Below are 22853 nucleotides of genomic sequence, written 5' to 3'. Positions count from 1 at the left end.
ACTAGATCCATGTTCTCCTACAAAGAAGAGAGAAGTTGTTCGGCTACCTCCTAACATTCTATCATAATTAGGGCTCAAATTTGGCCCAAGCCCAAATGACCCGCCCAACCACCCATGGTTGGACTGATTATTGACCCGCTCATTTATTGAACTCAATTCATCTTGACTCAAGATATCTCAACCCATTTAAAATTGGGTTGATTTTTAGCCCAAATTGATCCATGAGTAACTTTGCCAAAATATCTTCTTTTTTTTGTTTGATATGTTATATATGACCATAACAAAGGGAAAAAAAATATTTAGTAATTATACAATTCATAATAAAATAACACATATTAAGTAAAGCTTAAAATGAGTTGGACGCGTTAGGCTATGACCCAAATTTTAGCCCATCTTGACCCAGTCCATCTTAGCCCAATTAACTTTTGGGAGGGCGGGTCACATTGACCCGCCCAATTATTACCTCAACCCATTTTGATCCGCCTAAAATCGGCCCAACCCACCTATTTGCCACCCCTAATTCATAATCTTCGACCTTCATGCTCTCCTATTTAGGGCTATATCCTCACTGATAAATTAGGTAACATATAGCTTAATTTTAAATCGGACCAAGTAAAATTTGCTAATTTTTGCTGATTTGTCGATATTTCTTCTCGATAAGGTTGGTTTTGATGGATGCCAAACTTGTTTTTGATACTTTTGGCAAATATTTCTTAATTGAAACTTCAACAAAGTTGTAAGATATTTTAGTTAGAAGAACAATCACACAATACAAAATCAGAACCCCGCCAAAAAAAGCGGTTGATCGACAGATTATCTAACCTTCAAAAGAAACACAATTTTTAAAGTAAAATAATGCTACAAATCAGTAAAAGAAAAACAAACAAACGTAATATTAACCAAAAAATTAGGAGATATAACACTTAAATGGAGAAAACTTAAACTTCATCTTCTTTAATCATTTTTGCTAGAAAACACAAAGATAGGCGCAAGAAAAAGTTGGGGAAAATGATAATGAAGAAAATTAGGCCTCAATTTTAAGGCCAACATTCTCTCTAGTCTTTTCTCTTATCCACTTATAGATTTTTGTAAATATGCAATGTCATTTCTCCACCTCCTTAATATATTGTATATCTACTAACTCATCGACTTTGTTCTCGATGAAGTTCTTGTATTTTCTACTGACATATAAATTTTTATTTCCCAAGCTCGTCGTTTTCTTAGTAAATCTATGTTCAATTTTCATGAATTTGTTGATGTTATGGAATTCAACCACCTCTTTGAAAATTACAATTTCAAATTGTGCGACTCTCATTTACAAAGGTATAGTAAACTCGGGTAAACTATGAGTAGAGGCGGATTTAGGATTTGAAGGTGGCGGGTGCCACAATTTTCTTCAATGTACACCTTAAAAATATCTTCAATGTGTATATATACACCAAAAGTAAATGCAAAATTAGACAAACTACAAGATCCCAAAAATTAAAATAAAAAATCTTATGTTTTTCTAAGCAATACTTGTGAAATATTCATCATAATTTAAGAGTAAAGACAGTTAAATTGTATTTAACAATCATAGAATAACACAAAATTTTATGTTATAATAAAAAATAAATTATAAAAATTAAATTTGATCTCAATCCAAAATTTCTATCAAGACCCAAGTTTTTTGATTTTGAAAAAATAAAATAAAAGATTTGAATTAAGAGAAATTGTTATTTTGCGGTATTTTAAATATAGGAGGCTCTTTTTTGAGTGCCTTTGCTAAATATCATAGATAAAATAATAGAATAGAGGAAAAATATATAAAAAATAATAAACGACAAATAGGAAATTGGGAGTTAGCCAAAAAGGAAAATGACTGGGACAAAGGAAATAAAAAGCACAACAAAAAAGGAAAGTCAGACAAGGTTCAAGATAAATTCGAACTTGAATTTTGCACACGAGAAACACTTTCACAAAGGTCTACCAGCCATGACATTTTTGTCTAGTTTGCGATTGGGGGGTGGCAAGATCAAATATTTAACCTAGTTTAAGAAAATTTCTACATAAATATATGATAATTTTACCAATCTAGTGGGTGTCGTACCATCCCCATCCTACAGGGTGGATCCGCCCCTGAGTATGAGACCTGAAAGGCATATAACACGCACAATCCTATCCTATCCGAGTCCAAGTTTAATTTATCCTCTCTCTGCTCCTCTCGGCTACATGTACTATTTGAACCCTTCGCCCGCTTAGAAGTGGATTTGAGCCACTGATATGGGGATTTTCAGTCATTTGCTCTAACCATTAATTGAGCTCCTGAACCACTTTCTTAAAGTCTGTGCAAGGCGACGTCACCCCTATTTCGCTATCTAGAGAGATGTTGACTAATGACATAAAAAAATGCATGATGGGAAATGTATATATGTAGAACCAACATGCAATACTAGCGTCCGAGAAATTATACAATACTCATTAAGTAGATCAGTTGATGTTGTAAATTACTAGGTAACCATACAACACTCGGCCCAAGCAAGGTCCAAAAGCCCCATGCCTGCCTTGGTCGAATCAACCCAACATATTTCGATATGTGTTGATGTTACTTTGCCCATGTTTTAACCACTTCTTGATGTTATTTAATCTTTAAAACGCCCAACATGGTGTAATTATTGGTTTGATGACTAATTAAGTTATGTTTGACGATTTAAGGTGTTCGGAGTGCAAAATATGAAGAAAAGGTAGTTTAGCCAGAGGAAGAAGACGCATCCAACCTAGAAAAATATCATCCTGCATGCAACCTTAGCAGTGAAGGCTGGATGCGTCGCGTCCGCCATCGCGTTCAAAGCTGAGAAATAGAGGACAAGGTGGATGCGTCGCATCCACCTTAGCATCAATCCCTGAAGCCGAATTGGACTAGGAATAGGAGAGCTTTGGCCCACGACTTTTGTACGCAATATATAAGCTAAAAACGCCTCTTTTAGGTTATCTAACATATTGGGAAGGGGGAAAAAGCCACGACAAAGCTGTGGAATTCATCAAGTTCCATCTTTCTCGCACCAAACTTAGTAATTTTTATGTTTCCGTATATGATTTGTTGTTTGGCTACCATGTCTATGTGGAGCTAAACTTCACGTTCTAGGGTTGTGGTTCTTTCATGACTATTGTTATTCGGATATTGATTTTGACTTCTTGATTTATCATATTAGTTTATTTATTCAATCTTGTACTTAATTATTTAATTGCTTGATCACCAATTGAATATTATCTACGAATCTAGAATTGAACTCGAAAGTGGGAATTCTATATTGCATATAGGATTGAGTAGGGCAAGTTCTTGAACTCGGGCATCGGGGAACGGATTCGTGGTTAGGATAGACATATACCTAATTGCCTTGCTTGGTTGATTTACAGGAATTATAAATGCGTTCTTGTTGATTCTAACTCCATAGACATATAGGCGTTAGGTTAGCTTGAATAGGCGAGTAAGAACTCGACAGATTCTTATGAGCATTAACCCTGTCAACCAATAAGCTAGATAAATTAGTCGGTCAATTCAATTGAAGAATACAATAGGATTGTTAGATAGCCCATAACCCTAGATCGTTTTCATTACATTGATATCATTAAAATCTGCTCTTTCTCTGTTCAAAGTTTATTATTTATATTTTTCTTATTTAATTAGTTGGAATAAAATATTTTTAGATTTAATTCTTGTTTAGATAATTAGGATAGTCTAATTTAGTTAATAGCTAATCATAAGTCCTCGTGGGTTCGACATCCGACTTTTAGTCACTTTATTACTTGACGACCGCGTATACTTGCGTGAGTGTGTTTGGTCGCCAACAAGTTTTTGGCGCCGTTGCCGGGGACTTAGAAATTAGCTACGTGACTAAGTTAAGCTTTTATTAGATATTTGTTTTCAAGTTTTAATTTTCAGTTTGCCTGGTTTGTGTCAACGCAGGGTCTTCTCTCGAATGCAGAGGAGTAGAAGTGCAAACAACCTCATTCCTCTTGATCCAGAAATCGAACGAACACTACATAGAGTGAGAAGGGAACACGAAGCTAGAACGAGAATAGAAAGAGAGTTGGACATCGCAGTCCAACCACAGCCAATAGATATGGCAGGCAATGAAGAGCGTCCGGTAATTGAAGCCGCAAGGCCCAATCTTGCGAATATGACTCAGGCTATTGTGAAGCCTGATATCACTGGGCATTTTGAACTCAAACAGTACATGGTACAGCTGATTCAGTCCACAGGACAATATGTGGGTCTATCTCATGAGGACCCGCAGAGGCATATTCAGAACTTCTTGGAAATCACGGACACTTACAATTATCCGAACGTCTCCAAGGACTATGTCAGGCTGACACTATTCCCTTTTTCACTGTTGGGGGAAGCTAAAGAATGGTTGCAAAAGGAGCCCGCGAACTCTATCCATACTTGGGATGATCTAGCAAGGAAATTCCTGATCAAGTTTTTCCCAACTAAGAAGACAAAGTCGCTGAGGAGCCAAATTCTTAGGTTCCAACAACGGGATGGCGAGACACTTCGTCAAGCTTGGGAAAGATACAAGAAGCTACTCAGAGACTGCCCACATCATTGTCAAACTGATGAGGTATTGGGTCACACTTTTGTTGATGGGTTAGATGAAGCATCAAAGATGAATCTTGACTCAGCTTGTGGGGGTAGTTGCATGGCAAGACCGTATAGTGAAATACAACTCTTGCTAAATAATTTCACTGCTAATGACCATAATTGGCAAGGAGAGGGGGATTCACGAAGGGGAATTAAACAGAAGGCCGCCGGTTTGATTGAGCTTGATGACTTTTCCGCCATGAGAGCCGATATAGCAAAATTGGCAAATCAGATGAATAGAATGACAACACAACAAATGCAACATGTACAGCAGATGTCTATTTGTTGCGAACTATGCGGAGACAGTCATATGATTGACATGTGCCCCACGAATCCTGAATCTATATACTATGTGGGGCAACAAAACAGAGGTCCTATGAATCAACATGCGCAATATGGGAACACTTACAACCCAAACTGGAGGAATCATCCTAACTTCTCATGGGGCGGAAGTCAACAGAATCAGTATAGGCCTCAAGGGAATTTTACTCAACCTCAGAAGCCACCCCAACAAATGGAAGAAAGTACGAATGACTTGCTGAAAAAGTTGTTACTAGACAATCAACAGCTCAGGACCGATTTCAGAAATCTTGAGAGGCAAATGGGGCAGTTAGCAGCAAACCAAAATACTAGACCTACAGGCTCACTTCCCAGTGATACAGAGAAGAACCCTCAAATTAATGCAGTTACACTTAGAAACGGGAGGGAACTAGAGGAAGTGCCAAGGAAGATAAAAGAAAAACCTATACCTGGGGGGAGTTGACACCTAAGGCAACACAAGAGTCAAAGGAAGATGATGCAAGTTCAGAGCGAATGGAGGTTACAAGGCCACCACCACCTTTCCCCCAAAGATTGCAGAAAAGGAATGACGATCGCATGTTCAACAAATTTCTCTCCATGTTGAGTCAGGTTCAATTAAATATTCCATTAGTGGATGTACTTCGTGAAATTCCAAAGTACGCTAAGTACATAAAAGACATAGTGGCTCATAAGAGGAAATTGACTGAGTTCGAGACGGTTGCACTTACTGAGGAGTGCACATCAAGGGTCCAAAACAAGCTTCCCCAAAAGCTTAAGGATCCTGGCAGCTTCACCATTCCAGTACAAATCGGTAATATTGACGTGGGACGTGCTCTGTGTGATTTGGGTGCAAGCATAAATCTGATGCCTTTATCCTTGTTTAAGCAATTAGGTCTGGGAGCTCCGAGACCAACCACCGTGATGTTACAATTAGCTGATAGGTCCATAGCCTACCCCGAAGGAGTGATTGAAGATGTGCTGCTGCAAATTGGAAAATTCATCTTCCCAGCTGACTTCATTATTCTAGACTTCGAGGCTGATGAACAAGTTCCAATCATATTGGGACGACCTCTCTTGGCTACTGGCGATGCAATAATTAAAGTGAGAGAAGGGAAAATGATTATGAGAGTGGACAACGAGGAAGCAGTCTTCAATGTCTACAAAGCAATCCAACTTCCCCGCCACTATGAGGAGCTCTCTATGATATCTGTGATGGAGGTGGATGAGAAACTTCTTGACACGAGTGTATATCTAGACGACTGTTTAGAAAAAGCAATCATGATGTTTGATAGCTTGGAGATGGATGATGAGTTTGAGGAGATGATGCATATCCTAGATACATCATGTGGTTACATGCAAGGAATAATCCCGTTTGAGCCCCTGAATAGGCCAAGTGGCCCCCCACCAAAGCCGTCAATTGAAAAAGCTCCAAATTTGGAACTTAAACCCCTACCCCCTCACCTTCAATATGCTTATTTGGGAAGTTCTGACACTTTACCTGTTATTATTTCTGCTCACTTGTCTAAATTACAGGAAGAAAAGCTATTAAGGGTGCTACGTGAGCACAAGCGAGCAATTGGGTGGACAATGTCTGACATTAAAGGCATTAGTCCAGCTTTCTGCATGCACAAAATCCTCATGGAGGACGGACACAAGCCAAGTGTAGAACACCAACGCCGACTAAATCCAATCATGAAAGAAGTGGTAAGGAAAGAAGTGATTAAGTGGCTTGATGCAGGTATTGTATTTCCAATCTCTGATAGTAAATGGGTAAGCCCCGTTCAATGTGTGCCGAAGAAAGGGGGGATAACCGTAGTAGTTAATGAAAATAATGACTTAATTCCTACAAGAACTGTAACTGGATGGAGAATTTGCATAGATTACAGAAAACTGAACAATGCCACCCGGAAAGACCACTTTCCCCTTCCTTTTATTGACCAAATGCTTGATAGATTAGCTGGCCAGGAATACTACTGTTTCCTGGACGGTTATTCGGGGTATAATCAGATTGCTATAGCCCCAGAAGACCAAGAGAAAACTACATTTACATGTCCTTATGGCACGTATGCGTTCAAGAGAATGCCCTTCGGTCTTTGTAATGCACCTGCGACTTTTCAAAGGTGTATGATGGCTATTTTCACTGACATGGTTGAAAGATTTGTAGAAGTATTCATGGACGATTTTTCTGTGTTTGGATGTTCCTTTGATAGTTGTTTGATGAACCTTGATAAAGTGCTAGCTAGGTGTGAAGAGACGAACTTGGTGCTAAACTGGGAAAAGTGCCATTTCATGGTACGTGAAGGTATAGTTTTGGGGCACAAGGTTTCAAAAGATGGTCTACAGGTGGATAAAGCAAAGGTGGAGATGATTGAAAAATTGCCCCCGCCGACATCCATCAAAGGCATTCGCAGTTTCTTGGGTCATGCAGGTTTTTATCGTCGTTTCATTAAAGATTTTTCGAAAATTTCTTCCCCTTTGTGCAGGCTTCTAGAGAAAGATGTTACCTTCAAGTTTGATAATGCATGTCTGAAAGCATTTGAGGAGCTGAAGGGAAGATTGGTGACTGCACCAATTATCATTGGCCCCGATTGGGCACAACCATTTGAGTTGATGTGCGATGCAAGTGACATAGCAATTGGAGCGGTGTTGGGGCAAAGGAGGGATAAAATCTTTCACTCCATTTATTATGCAAGCAAAACTATGAATCCAGCTCAGATGAATTATACAGTGACTGAAAAGGAGTTGCTTGCAGTGGTGTGGGCGTTTGACAAGTTCAGATCCTATCTAGTGGGAACCAAAGTCATCGTCTACACAGATCATTCAGCTATCAGATACCTATTTGAAAAGAAAGACGCCAAGCCGAGGCTGATTCGTTGGGTCCTCCTCTTGCAAGAATTTGACTTAGAGATCCGAGATCGAAAAGGGACAGAAAATCAAGTGGCCGATCATTTGTCCAGATTAGAAAGTCGGGACCATGTAGCTGAAGGAGGGTCAATTAAAGAAACATTTCCGGATGAGCAAATATTAGCAATCACCTCAGGTGAAGCCCCATGGTATGCAGATTATGTGAATTTTATCGCAAGTGGGGTGACGCCACTAGAATGGACAGCTGACAATAGAAGAAGATTCCTACATGATGTAAGGTTCTACGTGTGGGATGAGCCATTCCTATATAGGCAGTGTGCAGATCAGTTGGTGAGAAGGTGTGTTCCTGAGGAAGAGATGAAGGCTATACTACATGACTGCCATGCGTCACCATATGGAGGTCATCACGGCGGGGATAGAACCGCCCAAAAAGTGCTACAATCAGGTTTTTATTGGCCAAAATTGTTTAAGGATGCACATGCCTTCGTTAAAAATTGTGATAGATGCCAAAGAACTGGAACTATCACGAGGAAGCACGAGATGCCCTTGCAAAATATACTGGCGGTAGAACTTTTTGATGTTTGGGGGATTGATTTTATGGGACCATTCCCATATTCTAACGGACACAGATACATCTTGGTGGCGGTCGACTATGTTTCTAAGTGGGTAGAGGCCATAGCTCTTCCTACTAACGACGCAAAGGTTGTGGTAGGCTTTGTAAAGAAGCACATCTTCACACGTTTTGGGACCCCAAGAGTGTTGATAAGCGACGGGGGAACTCACTTTTGTAACAAACTGCTGAATAATATTCTTGCAAAATACGGAGTCAAGCACAAAGTTTCCACTGCCTATCATCCCCAAACGAGTGGTCAAGTAGAAGTTTCCAACAGAGAGGTCAAGCAGATTTTGGAAAAGACAGTAAGTATGAATAGAAAGGACTGGGCCGGGAAGCTGGATGACGCATTATGGGCATATCGCACTGCGTACAAGACCCCAATAGGCACTTCTCCGTACAGGTTGGTTTATGGGAAGGCCTGCCATCTGCCCGTCGAGCTTGAACACAAAGCATATTGGGCGATTAAAAAGCTAAATATGGAGATGGACTTGGCCGGTGAGAAGAGATTGCTACAACTCAACGAGCTTGATGAGTTTCGATTGCATGCGTATGAAAATGCCAAATTGTATAAAGAGAAGACCAAAAGATGGCATGATAAGCATATCCAACATCGTGAGTTTGAACCAGGTCAAGAAATTCTACTTTTTAATTCAAGGCTAAAGCTTTTTTCAGGAAAGCTTAAATCTCGATGGTCGGGTCCGTTTGAAGTGGTTAGTGTGAAACCTCATGGTGCGATAGAATTGTGTGATAAGGGGTCCAATACGACATTCTTGGTAAATGGCCAAAGAGTAAAACACTATTGGGGTGGTGACATTGCACGTCACAAGACCACAATAGATTTAGTGGAGGCATGAAGAACATGTTGCGTCGTGCCGCGACGTTAAATCAGGCGCTTCTTGGGAGGCCACCCAAGTTAGTTAGTTTATTTTTATAATTATTTTTTTTTTTTTTTGTAGAACATAGATCTCAGATATGAGAAAACGAGGCGGATGCGTCGCGTCCCCCTCAGCAAAAAAAAAATAAAATAAAATAAAATTTTTTTGACGGGCCAATTGCTCAAGGCAGTGAAGTCTGCCTATCGCGCCCGTGTCGCGTCCGAAAATTTTTGAAGGAAGACAAGGGGATGCGTCGCGTCAAAGCTCGCACGCACAGGTAAGTAATATATATTTTAACACATCTTAAGAATAACGAATTCGTAAAAAACGCTTCTTGCGACGCATCCACTCGTCTCTTTTTGGCGACGCCTACGAACGCAGAACAGAATTCTTTAATCGAAATTGTAACGCATACAAACGCGACAGGTACGCATCATCCTCTTCGTTCTTCCATTGGATTCTCTCCTAATTCTTCTCTCTTCCCTCCCTCAATGGTAGCAACAAGTAGGTTTTGCAATTTCAAAATTTTTTAGGGCTGTCGTTCTTGGTCGTTGTAATGGTTGCGAGATGATAAACTATAATTCCCTTCATCTCGTCAAACTTTGGGAGGGTAGTTGCATTGCTCAACTGATAGAATGAACTAGGCACACTTGTTGCATACCACATGTTCGACGAATTGTCCCTGAGGAAAATTTAGGCGTCGGTGAAGTCTGAGTAACCGAGCAACATTGGTGTATGCTTGAGAATAAGTGTGGGGTCGAGTGAGGGGCTATGTGAAATTGAATTTTTGAAGAGAGTTATCACATACTTGCTGAAAGTCATGAGCTACAATTCCATGAAGTAGTGAATGGCATGACTTTACGATTAAATTGAAGTCTGCAAGCTGAAGGGCAGCGGGCGGTCCAAATCCACAGAAAAAAAGGAAGCGGACGGAGAAGGAAATGGAACTGCTGCCTAGGCAGTTAAGTGATGATTCAGAGCAAGAGGAGGAGGAAACATTAGTCAGGAGGACAGTGAAGAAGGGTATTACACCAAGCAAAGGAATAGAGATAAGAGAGCCTGTGACATACCAAAGAAAAGCTTCGAAAATGAGTGATCCGACTGATAAAGGGAAGGAGAAGATTACTACAGAATCTGAATCCGATTCCGATTCGGACAATGACCACCTACATGTCAACATGAGTGATGAAGACGAGGGTGAACCCATAGACCGAGTTGATTGGGAGAAATACTTTGTTAATGAGAAGGCATTCCGAGCCTATAAGAAGATACTGGTTTCAAAGAAGTATATTCCGGAAAAGCCGATAAACATCGGACCACTTAAGACAAAGTACTCAGAGTTTCTAAAGTCAATTCGAGAGGTGCAAAAATGGGGACCCATTCTGAAAGGTCACGGCAAAGCCAACCTCACCATTGTTAGAGAGCTCTACGCCAATTGGCATCACGCAAGGGGAAACATTGTGCGAGTAAGAGGGGTAGATATTAATGTGTCAGCTGAAGCTCTGAATAACTTCTTAAGGGTGCCACACACACTTACAGACAGGTTTGACTCCATATGCAAAACACCAGATTATGCACACATTAAGTCTGTCCTATGCCCTACCAGGAAGGATGCAGAATGGAAGCATGGGAGTATGGAGTACCACTCTATAGCCAAGGAATTCATGAGTGCGTTAGCACGTGTGGCTCTAAATTTCATTTGTAACCGCCTGCTGCCATGCCAACATAAAACTGATGTCCCTCGTTACCGCGCACTCGTATTATATGCTTTATTAGAGGGGATACCACTCAACTTCGGAGCCATCATGCATGATCAAATGCAGCGAACCAGGATGAATTACAAGTGGAGGCTGTTCTTTGCTAATACCCTAACGGCTTTTTTAACAGAGATGGGAGTACTATGGGACAAGGAGAATGACGACATTGAGGCTAAAGCTCCAGGACCATATGATGTCACTCATGTTCTAGAGCCGAACAAGGGAAGGTCTTCTAAGCTCACCATTCAACAATTATTTGAGCATATGCAAGCAGATATGCAAGAGAACAGGGCTGAGCTGATAGCGACTCGTGTCGAGTTGAGTGCCACCAGGGATGAGTTGAGACAGACTCGTGCGGATCTAAGCCGAGTTCAGACCGAGCAGGCCACGATGATGAAGGAGATATCATTACTCCTCAGAGCTCTGGTTCAATGTGCAGGTACAGACATCTCCCAGCTGATTGCATCATCCACTGCCGGACCATCCACTCCTGTTCCTCCCATAGTCACTGAGGCTCCACTCAACAGGCCTACTGAGGTCGCTGTAACACCTGATACAGAATCCGCACCAGTTGTTGATGATAGGAATGCTATGGATGCAGATGCTCCTCCACAGACTGCGGATGAGCCCTCCACCTTGACTTGAGGGAGTTCTTCTCACCCTACTTTACCTTGTTTGTGTGCGTTGGGGACAACGCACAGTCCTAAGTGTGGGGTGGGGGTGATTCATGTTTTGATGTATGGATGAATGTACTAAAATATTCACTGGATTAATGGCATAAAATAGCAGTAAATTCATCTATATGGAGTAACTATCAGTTTATCTATCAGTTTATCATTATTATAAAATAAAAAAATAAAAAAAAAAATTATATATATATATATAGTATCTTTGTAGATAGTAATAATCCCCTGTGGTTTTTCTTTGTGCCTCGGTTCTTTTCCATGGGATGTAGTTTGAACCGGGTAATTTTATTTTCTTTTTAGAGTAGAGTAGGAATGTAGGGAATAAAAGGAGGAAGAATGATGAACCTAGGTGACCTTGACTTGGTTGATAATGGCATATTTAGGCTTTTACATATGTAATATCTTCCCTTCTCACTCTGAAATTATTGATGATGCCTTGTTAAAATGGATAGCATGTTTTGTGGCGCCTATTTCTCATTTTCTTGACTTGTGTTCACTTTGCGCTTAATGCTTAATATCTCGTTGCTCCGTGAATACTTGCATTGTTTGAGAGTCGGAATGTGACCGTCCTTAATGAGTCATGTGCCATGTGTGGTAAGGTTTTTGTGTAGTCCATGTAGTGTACTTGTGTCTAGAACTTGCCCGGTATGTGAGTTGAAGCGAAATTTTAGGTGATGCTCGGTTTGAAAAATGATTTTAGGCTTTCTTTGATCTTTTTGAGCTTATTGCTTATCACAAATAAAATCTATCCCTAGTTAACCCTTTTGAGCCTGTAGACCTTTTATTTGGTACCCACATTACAAGCCTATACCCTTTTTATTCTTAATTGACATTGTTTTGATCCTTTTACCTCTTAAAGCACTTTAATTGTTAGATGAGCGCTAAAAGAAGTAAGAAGGGACTAAGTGTGGGGTGACTTTTGAGTGGAACCAATGAAAGAAAGAAGGGTGCACTTATTTTGTAAAATAATACACCACTAGCGGAAAGTGAAAAAAAAAAAAAAAGAAAGAAAAATATAAATGAATAAATTATTGTCTTGTTCTTGCTAGTGGGTATGAATTAAAGTAGTGCTTAAAGAAAGAGAAAATATTGTTTGAAGTGATATTATTGGTGAAATTGAAAGGGTGTTGAAGAATTCGCGCTTAAGTTATTTGATGATGTGTTAAAGTGCTTAGGAGGGTGAATCACTATTCCTTAAATATATCCTACCCGTCCCTTAGCCCACATTACAACCATAAAAAAGTCCTAATTGATTTTAGATCGAGCGAGCTTACATTAGTAGAGATTTACATTAAGGGCAAGCCTATGGTACCAACTACATGCATGTGACTTCTTTTGTGAGAGTGAGCGATTTTCTTTGTGAGCATGAGATTCGAATGTGTGGATTGATTTTACTCTCTCTGCTTTTGTTGTGAGGGCACATGGTTTCACGAGGGATAGGTAACGTTATTAGACTTCTCTATGATGTTGGTTGTTCAAGCCATGAGTGCATTGTGACATTGAGTCGGTTTTTGAGGTTAGGATTGTTGTGAGCATGTTGTCTTTGTTCGAATATGTTTAAAGAAGGGCATAAGAAAAGGGAAGTGTGTTGATGCATAGTCTAGAGCCTAATTGTAGCAAATAACCATGGTCATAGATGTAGTGTGCTTTGAATGATAAGAGCTTAATTTTATTTTGTTTACTATAGTGATGGTTTGTTCGAGGACGAACAAAGGTTTAAGTGTGGGGTAGTGATGTTTGGCATATTTCGATATGTGTTGATGTTACTTTACCCATGTTTTAACCACTTCTTGATGTTATTTAATCTTTAAAATGCCCAACATGGTGTAATTATTGGTTTGATGACTAATTAAGTTATGTGTGACGATTTAAGGTGTTCGGAGTGCAAAATATGAAGAAAAAGTGGTTTAGCCAGAGGAAGAAGGGTTGGATGCGTCGCATCCAACCTAGGAAAATATCATCATGCATGCAACCTTAGCAGTGAAGTTGGGCCATAGCGTCCACCATCGCATGCAAAGCTGAGAAATAGAGGACAAGGTGGATGCGTCGCATCCACCTTCGCAGGCAAAAATTGAAATGGAGGACAAAGTGGATGCGTCGCATCCACCTTAGCATCAATCCCTGAAGCCGAATTGGACTAGGAATAGGAGAGCTTTGGCCCACGACTTTTGTACGCAATATATAAGCTAAAAACGCCTCTTTTAGGTTATCTAACATATTGGGGAGAGGGAAAAAGCCACGAAAAAGCTGTGGAGGCTGGAATTCATCAAGTTTCATCTTTCTCCCACCAAACTTAGTAATTTTTATGTTTCTTTGTATGATTTGTTGTTTGGCTACCATGTCTATATGGAGCTAAACTTCACGTTCTAGGGTTGTGGTTCTTTCATGACTATTGTTATTCGGATATTGATTTTGACTTCTTGATTTATCATATTAGTTTATTTATTCAATCTTGCACTTAATTATTTAATTGCTTGATCACCAATTGAATATTATCTACGAATCTAGAATTGAACTCGAAAGTGGGAATTCTATATTGCATATAGGATTGAGTAGGGCAAGTTCTTGAACTCGGGCATCGGGGAACGGATTCGTGGTTAGGATAGACATATACCTAATTGCCTTGCTTGGTTGATTTACAGGAATTATAAATGCGTTCTTGTTGATTCTAACTCCATAGACATATAGGCGTTAGGTTAGCTTGAATAGGCGAGTAAGAACTCGACAGATTCTTATGAGCATTAACCCCTGTCAACCAATAAGCTAGATAAATTAGTCGGTCAATTCAATTGAAGAATACAATAGGATTGTTAGATAGACCATAACCCTAGATCGTTTTCATTACATTGATATCATTAAAATCTGCTCTTTCTCTGTTCAAAGTTTATTATTTATATTTTTCTTATTTAATTAGTTGGAATAAAATATTTTTAGATTTAATTCTTGTTTAGATAATTAGGATAGTCTAATTTAGTTAATAGCTAATCATAAGTCCTCGTGGGTTCGACATCCGACTTTTAGTCACTTTATTACTTGACGACCGCTTATACTTGCGTGAGTGTGTTTGGTCCCAACAGTGTCGTACCATCCCCACCCTACAGGGTGGATCCGCCCCTGAGTATGAGACCTGAAAGGCATATAACACGCACAATCCTATCCTATCCGAGTCCAAGTTTAATTTATCCTCTCTCTGCTCCTCTCGGCTACATGTACTATTTGAACCCTTCGCCCGCTTAGAAGTGGATTTGAGCCACTGATATGGGGATTTTCAGTCATTTGCTCTAACCATTAATTGAGCTCCTGAACCACTTTCCTAAAGTCTGTGCAAGGCGACGTCACCCCTATTTCGCTATCTAGAGAGATGTTGACTAATGACATAAAAAAATGCATGATGGGAAATGTATATATGTAGAACCAACATGCAATACTAGCGTCCGAGAAATTATACAATACTCATTAAGTAGATCAGTTGACGTTGTAAATTACTAGGTAACCATACAACACTCGGCCCAAGCAAGGTCCAAAAGCCCCATGCCTGCCTTGGTCGAATCAACCCAACAGACCATTTCCGACAAATCTTTCTGAATTGGCGGCCAATGCGGGATGAATTTGTTGTTATGATTTAAACTTATGGAAAAATTGTAGTTGAAGTTGTGTGTTTTCCTAATATTTCTCTTCTTTGAAGGACATGGAAAGATATATCACTCTTATATAGTGACATATTCGGTATCCCTATCCCTATAATAGATCAATCACTACAATAAATTTGGCCTAAGACCACACTAATTTTAGACAACATTGGGAAAGTGTTGCCAATAGTGTCTATGGGAACGCTTTAAAAGTGTAGCCTTTATTTTGAGCTTTTGGCCACGGAAGTTTAAGTTACGTTTCTAAAGTGTACTTTCTAAACGTAAAGGCAACGTGTTTTAAGGGTTGCCAAATCATAAAATATTTGGCAACACTTATTCACCTATATACAACGTTTTTCACAAAAACAACACTTTACAAGTGTGCTCTAAAATAAAGAAAAAGATTTCATCAAAAATTTCCCTCCATTATTTCTTTGAGTAAAATTGTTCCCTATTTTGAAAGGGCAAAAGAAAGAACCATCGAAGTCTCCACCCTCTCTATAGACCCGTCAAAATCTCCATCTCCACCACTAAGCCGCTTGGTTCCACCGGTACCAAATCCAGCATCCCTGAAATTTTCTTCTCCATTGACCCAACATATGCGTCTAAGAAAGAGAAAATTTCAGCATTCAAAAGGTATAAATTATTTTATTTCTTTACATGTTCCTCTATAGCGTAAATCCCTTTGATTCTTCTAGGTTTTTGCCAAAATTCCTCTTTATTAGGCTCTGTGGCTTCGATTGTTCTTTGTATTAGGGTTTTCAAGTGGTAAATCAACTAATTATTCCATGAGTGGGATTTATTTTTAATTCACATTCCCCTAATTGAAGCCCAATTCACATCACCTAGAAGATTGAAGTATGTTACCCTTTCCTGTAATTTTAAGCTTCTTCAAGAAGCAAAAGGGAACCATCAAAATTCAGTTAATTCATAGTCCATTCACTCACTAACTCTTTTGTTCTAATTTCTTGCATTTTCTTCTTGGGTTGTATTGTTAAAGGTCACTTGGTTTAGAAAGGTTAGTGGGTTCCACTTATTTTGCATTTTTTTCTCAATTGGGTTTCTTAAAGTTTCTATCTTTTGACGTTCTTGATCCAAATTTGCATCCATGATAATTTGCTTCGCTTTTTGCTGCATTGTTTATACAGAAAGTGAGTTTCTTTCTCTTGTTATGTATTTTTCTCAATTGGGTTTCTTAATATTACTCGCAGTTTGTATCAATTGATCATTTGTTTCACTTATGGCTGCGTTGTTTATGCAATCTTCATTTTTTCCATTAGTTACAGAAAGTGGGTTATACCATTTTTCTCAATTGGGTTTCTTAAAGTTTGTACCTTTTTGAGATTTTGATCCAAATTTGCATCAATTGATTATTTGTTCGTTATCAAGGGAAAAATAGGTGAGATTTCGAGAAAATAAATTGGGCATAACCTTGTTTGATCAACTATTCTTCATTCTCTCTAGGAGGAGCAGGGACGGTGCAACAACATAATTGTTTGATAAAGTTGTAACTTATGTTATGTGTCTATTTAGGTTTTCTTCTTCAGAAAGTATCAAATTTTAAGCTAGTAGTTGTGTTCTGAGATTGTTCGACTAGTTATCTGCTAATTGAGTGCCTTTAATTCACTGAGCCAGGTAAATAAGATGCTCTTATATGAGCATTGAAAGGTTGTCATTGACATTTTGCAGTAAATTTAAACATATCTGATAAACAGATCTAACAAAGGAGTCTTGGACAAAAAACATGAATAATACCTAAAGATAGTACAAAATACTAATTTGGAGATGTCTATTTTTGAAATTGTCAATTGGTAATGAAGAGGAGTTATTAGCCCATGTTTTCCTCTACTTCCTTGATTTTTGTCTTCCATGGCGTCTCATCACGGTCTAATTACCGAAATGCAGTGCACTTATATTTCATCTTCTTGTGGACTAGCAAACATTGAGCAAGCATACAGATATTGAGCAGGTATTTCGGATTTCTGAAAAGCATATATGCATTTTTTGCATTTTTGCACTGTGTTTCAGCATTTCAGCACATCGTTTCTGTATTTCTGCAGTTTCGGCATTACTGCACTCCGTTTCTGCATTTTTTGCTCTTTGCACGGCGCTTTCTGCATTTTCTGCTCTTTGCACGGCGCTTTCTGTATTTTTTTCACAACATTTCGGCATTTTTTGAATTTTTGCAGTGTTTCAGCATTTCTGCACAGTGTTTCTGCGATTCTGCAGTGTTTCTGCATTTTCTGCATTTATCAAAGCGTTTCAGCATTTCTGTACAGTGTTTCTGCATTTCTGAAATTTTTGCACATTATTTTTGGGTTTCTGCACAGTTTCTGAAATTTCTGCATTTTTGGACAGTATTTTTGCATTTATGCAGAGTTTCTGCATTTTCTGCATTTCTGCACAGCGTTTCGGTAATTTTTGCATTTCTGTGCAGTATTTTTGCATTTTTGTACAGTTTTTCTGCATTTCTACACAATGTTTCAGAAATTTCTGCATATCTGGACAGTGTTTTTTGCGTTTCTGCGGAGTTTTTTATGTATTTTCTGCATTTTGGCACAGCGTTTCGGCAATGTTTGCATTTCTGCAGTGTTTTTGCATTTCTGCACAGTTTTACTGTATTTTCTACATTTCTCCACAGCGTTTCGGCAATATCAGCGATTCTGCACAGTGTTTCTACATTTCCTACGCAGCATTTCGGTATTTCTGCATAGTATTTCTGCATTCTCTGAACAGTGTATTTTCTGCACATTTTTTCTGGGTTTCTGTACTGCATTTCAGAAATTTTTGCATTTCTGGACAGTGTTTTTTGCGTTTCTGCACAGTTTTTCTGCATTTTCTGTATTTCTGCACAATATTTCGGCAATTTCTGCGCGTGGCATTGGTAATATTTATTCGACACTTTGTTAAAAATATGACTTTCATTTCTTTACATCGGATGAAGCATTTAGTGCAGTGTTTGGAAAGGAGCAGCATGGTCAGCCTGGTCGAATACGATGGTATGGTAGATCAGTGACAGCAAGTACTCTGAAAAAAGATGAGGAAATCAGCAAGCTCCAATAAAAGCATAACAATGAAGTCTCTACTTTGAAAGAAGAAATGCAAGAAATGAGAGAAGAAATGCAAGAATTGAGGCAATTGCGTCATTGCTTTAATCTATTGGTGCAAAACAATCCTGGACTCAATGTTCAAGATATACCAGCATTTGTCGGATCTAACCAACCTTCTCCAGTTGATGCAAATAGCGCACAAGCTGTATATCACGACCCAAAATTCTCACCTTCGGACCGTGATAGCGCCTAATATTTCACTTGCTAGGCAAGCCAACGTTAGAATAATATTAACTAATTTTTAAATAATCTTTAAATTATTAATAATCAAAGAAACAAATGCGGAAACAAATTTTGAAATATAGTGAAATAACCCATAAAAATAACGGTGTCTAAATACCATCCCAGAATTGGTGTCACAAGTGCACGAGCTTCTAGAATAAATACAAATAAAGGCCTGAATAAAATAAAGCTGTCTGGAAATAAACACACAGCTAAAGTAAAATAGACGGGGACTTCAGAACTGCGGACGCCATGCAGTTATACCTCAAGTCTCCTCTGGTAGCTGAAATCTGAACAAGTTTATGGTACGCTGCTGGGACCAACTCTGAAATCTGCACAAGAAGTGCAGAGTGTAGTATCAATACAACTGACCCCATGTACTGGTAAGTGCTGAGCCTAACCTCAACGAAATAGTGACGAGGCTAAGGCGGTTCACTTACATTAGTCTGTACGCAAAATTAATAATAACAACAAATAATAGAAATAAATCAGGTAATTCATTTATAATAATTGAAGCCAACTCAGCAGTCATAATCCATTATTATTTCAACCAATTCTGTTGCAGCGTGCAACCCACTCTCACAATATATATTCACATTTAATTCTGTTGCAGCGTGCAACCAGCTCTCCCAATATATTCTTTTTAATCAAGTTTGTCATATATATTTATTTCAATCAAGTATATATGTAGACTTTTAAATAAGTATGTTGTGGCGTGCAATCCGATCCCCCAATATATACACATACTTTCATTTTCGTTGCGGCGTGCAACCCGTTCCCCCAATATAATTTTAAACAACTCATAAATGTAATAAAACCTACTCCAATAAATACCACGTCCAATGAAAAATTATTAAGCATCAAGGCACACAATAATTATAATTTATTTATGAACCAAACAACAGCAAATAACAATTTATTATGAAAATCATAGAGAAAATAAGTAATTTAATATTTAATGTGTTAAATGTCAAATAACAATTAAAACACATAATTCAAATAGCATGTAATAATTAATGTGGGAATTCAAGAATTAATATTTGACAAAGAATAGGAGAGAAATAATTATTATAATAATTAATTTATGATTTAAAATAATTTATGATTTTTCAAGTAAGCAGGCAAACAATTAATTTCACGACGTATAGACACTTGTCACCTCGCCTATACGTCGTTCACATGCTTTTTACATAATAAATAATTTAAGGGTTCTATTCCCTCAAGTCAAGGTTAACCACGACACTTACCTCGCTTTGCAAATTCCAATCAATTATTCAACCACAGCTTTTCCTTTTAAATTTGTCTCTGAAAGCTTCAAATCTATTCATAAACAATTCAATATACTCAATACGAATCATAGGAATTAATTCCATATGAATTTATAAATTTTCCGGATAAAATCCGAAATTTATTAAAATATTCGGCAGTGGGACCCACGTCTCAAATCCTGGAAAACCTCGCGAAATCCGAACAGCCGTTCCGCTACGAGTTCAACCATATAAAATTTATCTAATTCCGATATCAAATGGACCTTCAAATCTTAAATTTTCGTTTTTGAAAGATTTTATAAAAAGTTCAATTTCTTCCATCTAAATCCGAAATAAATGATGAATATAGACATGGATTTGTGAAATATAATCACTTTTGGTTAAAGAACACTTACCCAATTCAAAGTCGTGAAAATTCCCCTTGAAATCGCCCAAATCCGAGACTTGAAACTCAAAAATGAGTAAAAATGGCGACTTCCGAATTTATGGGCTCTGTCCGGTCATTTCGCATCTGCGGATAAAAGTTCTGCATTTGCGGACTCGTATTTGCGAGACAAAGCTCGCATTTGCGATGTCAGGCTGCCAGGTGAAGTTCCGCATCTGCGGACACTCCTGTTGCACCTGCGACATCCGCTTCTGCGCAAAAAGGCCGCACCTGTGAAGATCACAGGCCAGCCCAGGCCCGCATCTGCGATGGAAGTCTCGCTTCTGCGAGGTCGCACCTGCGGTCGAAAATTCGCAGATGCGATTACAACAGAAGGCAAAATTTCAGATTTTGCTTAAGTCCAATTCTTGATCCGATTTCTATTCGTAATACTCTCGGGGTACTCGGGACCCCGTACGAATATACCAATAAGTCCAATAACATAATACGGACTTACTCAGGGTCTCGCATCACGTCAAACAACGCTGGAATTACAATTCACACCCCGATTCAAACTTTGAGTTTTAAACTTTTTAATTTGCAAATCTCGTGCCAAAACATATTAAATGAATCCGGAATGACTTCAAATTTGGCACACAAGTCATAAATGACATAACGGAGCTGTTCAAATTTCCAGAATCAGATTCTGGCTCCGATATCAAAAAGTCAACCACGTGGTCAAACTTGAAATCTTTAGCCTTTAAATTGCTAGTTCCGTTAAATGGTCATAACTTGAGGTAGGGACCTTCAAATTAAATTTCGGGCATACGCCCAAGTCCCAAATCACGATACGGAGCTACCGAAACTGTCAAAATACTGATCCGGATCCATTTGCTAAAAATGTTGACCAAAGTCAACTCACTTAAGTTTTAAAGCTTTATTTCACATTTTAATCTATTTTTCACATAAAAACTTTCCGAAATTTTTTTTGGACTGCGCACGCAAGTCAAGGAATAATAAATGGTACTTTTCGAGGTCTTAAAACACAGAATTACTTATTAAATTTAAAGATGACATTTTGGGTCATCACACTGTAAAAACCAAAATCTTCCACACTCCTTTGTATCAACCCATCGTCCAATTCGTGAAAAGGTATTTAGACTCCACATTTCCACCAAACTTAAATGCTTTCTGCTTTGTATTGAATTTATTGTCGAAATTTTTGGTCTTGAATTAGGTGATGTAAATCTTAGAATTATTTTAGCAACAATAGAAAGATTAGACACTAAATGTGGCGAGTTTCAACTTATTGTTGTCTTTGCTCTATTGTCCTTCGAGACGACTGTTATTGACCAGTTTGCAAGAAGGCCTGCAGATGAGAGTGGACTTTTGGTTGCCTGATTCTTTCTTAACACCAGATCTAAGAAACTAAATTATTTACCCTCTATTGATTAGGACAAGAATAAGTTGAGTAGCAGTGTATCTTCTTTTGTCAATAAAATTGTGTTTCCACTGTTCTTACTTTGAAAATAGGATCTAAAGTTTAAGAAGTAATACTTCCACATAACATGCAACTATGTGGATCAGCTTTTGAACACACTCATCAAAAGCCACATAAAGGATCAAAGTAAAATCAAATGTCGACTTCTTCTCTTCCTAAGCTTTTATATAGTGAACTGGTAATTATAAGTTTTCTTGTATTGCATGGTTACTCATTGTTTAATTTTTATTTATATGTGACTGAAAAATATGCAAAACATGGTGTTACTATATGTTATCCTAGTCTTTGTTCTTCTTAACGAACGATCAAAGTTCAGTTTTTATCTGATTATAGTTTCTTTTTATGTGTAGGAGAATGTGGGTGATGCAATTCAAAATGGTGGCGGAAAGTCAATTTGATCTTAATGTGAATGCAAAGAATTTTTGGATAATTAGGATGTCTAATATTCATGATACTATATGAATGTATTCACTTTTGTAAAGTTTATTGTTAATGGGCATTTTGACTCATTGTTTTATTAGTATGTGTATTCATTTGCATTATTTTTTTTGGTACTTATTAGTAAATTTAGTTCTTTATATCATCAAAGTATGTGATAATAATGCATATGCTTGAAATAACTGTGATTACAGGATATATGCAATATATAAATTTTTAAAAAATTAAAATATAAATTATATACTCTAGGCAAGATTGCCACGCTTTAAAAGTTTGATCATATATTTGTACGTCTACCATGTATATAAGCAGAGATTACGCTTTGTAAGTGTTACTTTAGAAGCCACGGTTAACAAGTGTGGCCTATAAGGTAACAAAGGCCACGCTTTCAGAGTGTAGCTGTAAGGTACAAAAGTGTAGCCATATGGGGTGTAGTAAGCATTGTCTTTGTTATCTAATAGGCCACGCTTTTAAGCGTAGCTTGTAAGGCAACAGTTGAAAAGCGTGCCCTAGGTCAAAGGTTACGCAAGTTTTGGCCACCCCCAATAAAGCGTTGCCTAAAGTCGAAAACTGTGGCATTTGATCAAAGGTCACATTTTTT

The 22853-nt window shown here is 38.2% G+C and overlaps 1 long non-coding RNA gene across 1 annotated transcript; it reads left to right on the top strand.

The window, feature by feature from the left end:
• Positions 1–15635: 15635 nt before the first annotated feature.
• On the top strand, positions 15636–22331 carry LOC138903664 (uncharacterized). Its single transcript, XR_011413001.1, has 3 exons — positions 15636–15985; positions 17255–17318; positions 18294–22331. It is a non-coding gene; the product is annotated as an uncharacterized lncRNA (long non-coding RNA).
• The last annotated feature ends 522 nt before the right edge of the window (positions 22332–22853 follow it).

Source organism: Nicotiana tomentosiformis, chromosome 12, assembly GCF_000390325.3.
Source record: "Nicotiana tomentosiformis chromosome 12, ASM39032v3, whole genome shotgun sequence".
Lineage (NCBI taxonomy): Eukaryota > Viridiplantae > Streptophyta > Magnoliopsida > Solanales > Solanaceae > Nicotiana > Nicotiana tomentosiformis.
The sequence above is the reverse complement of the archived record's forward strand: the minus strand, read 5'-3'. Positions and strand labels throughout refer to the sequence as shown.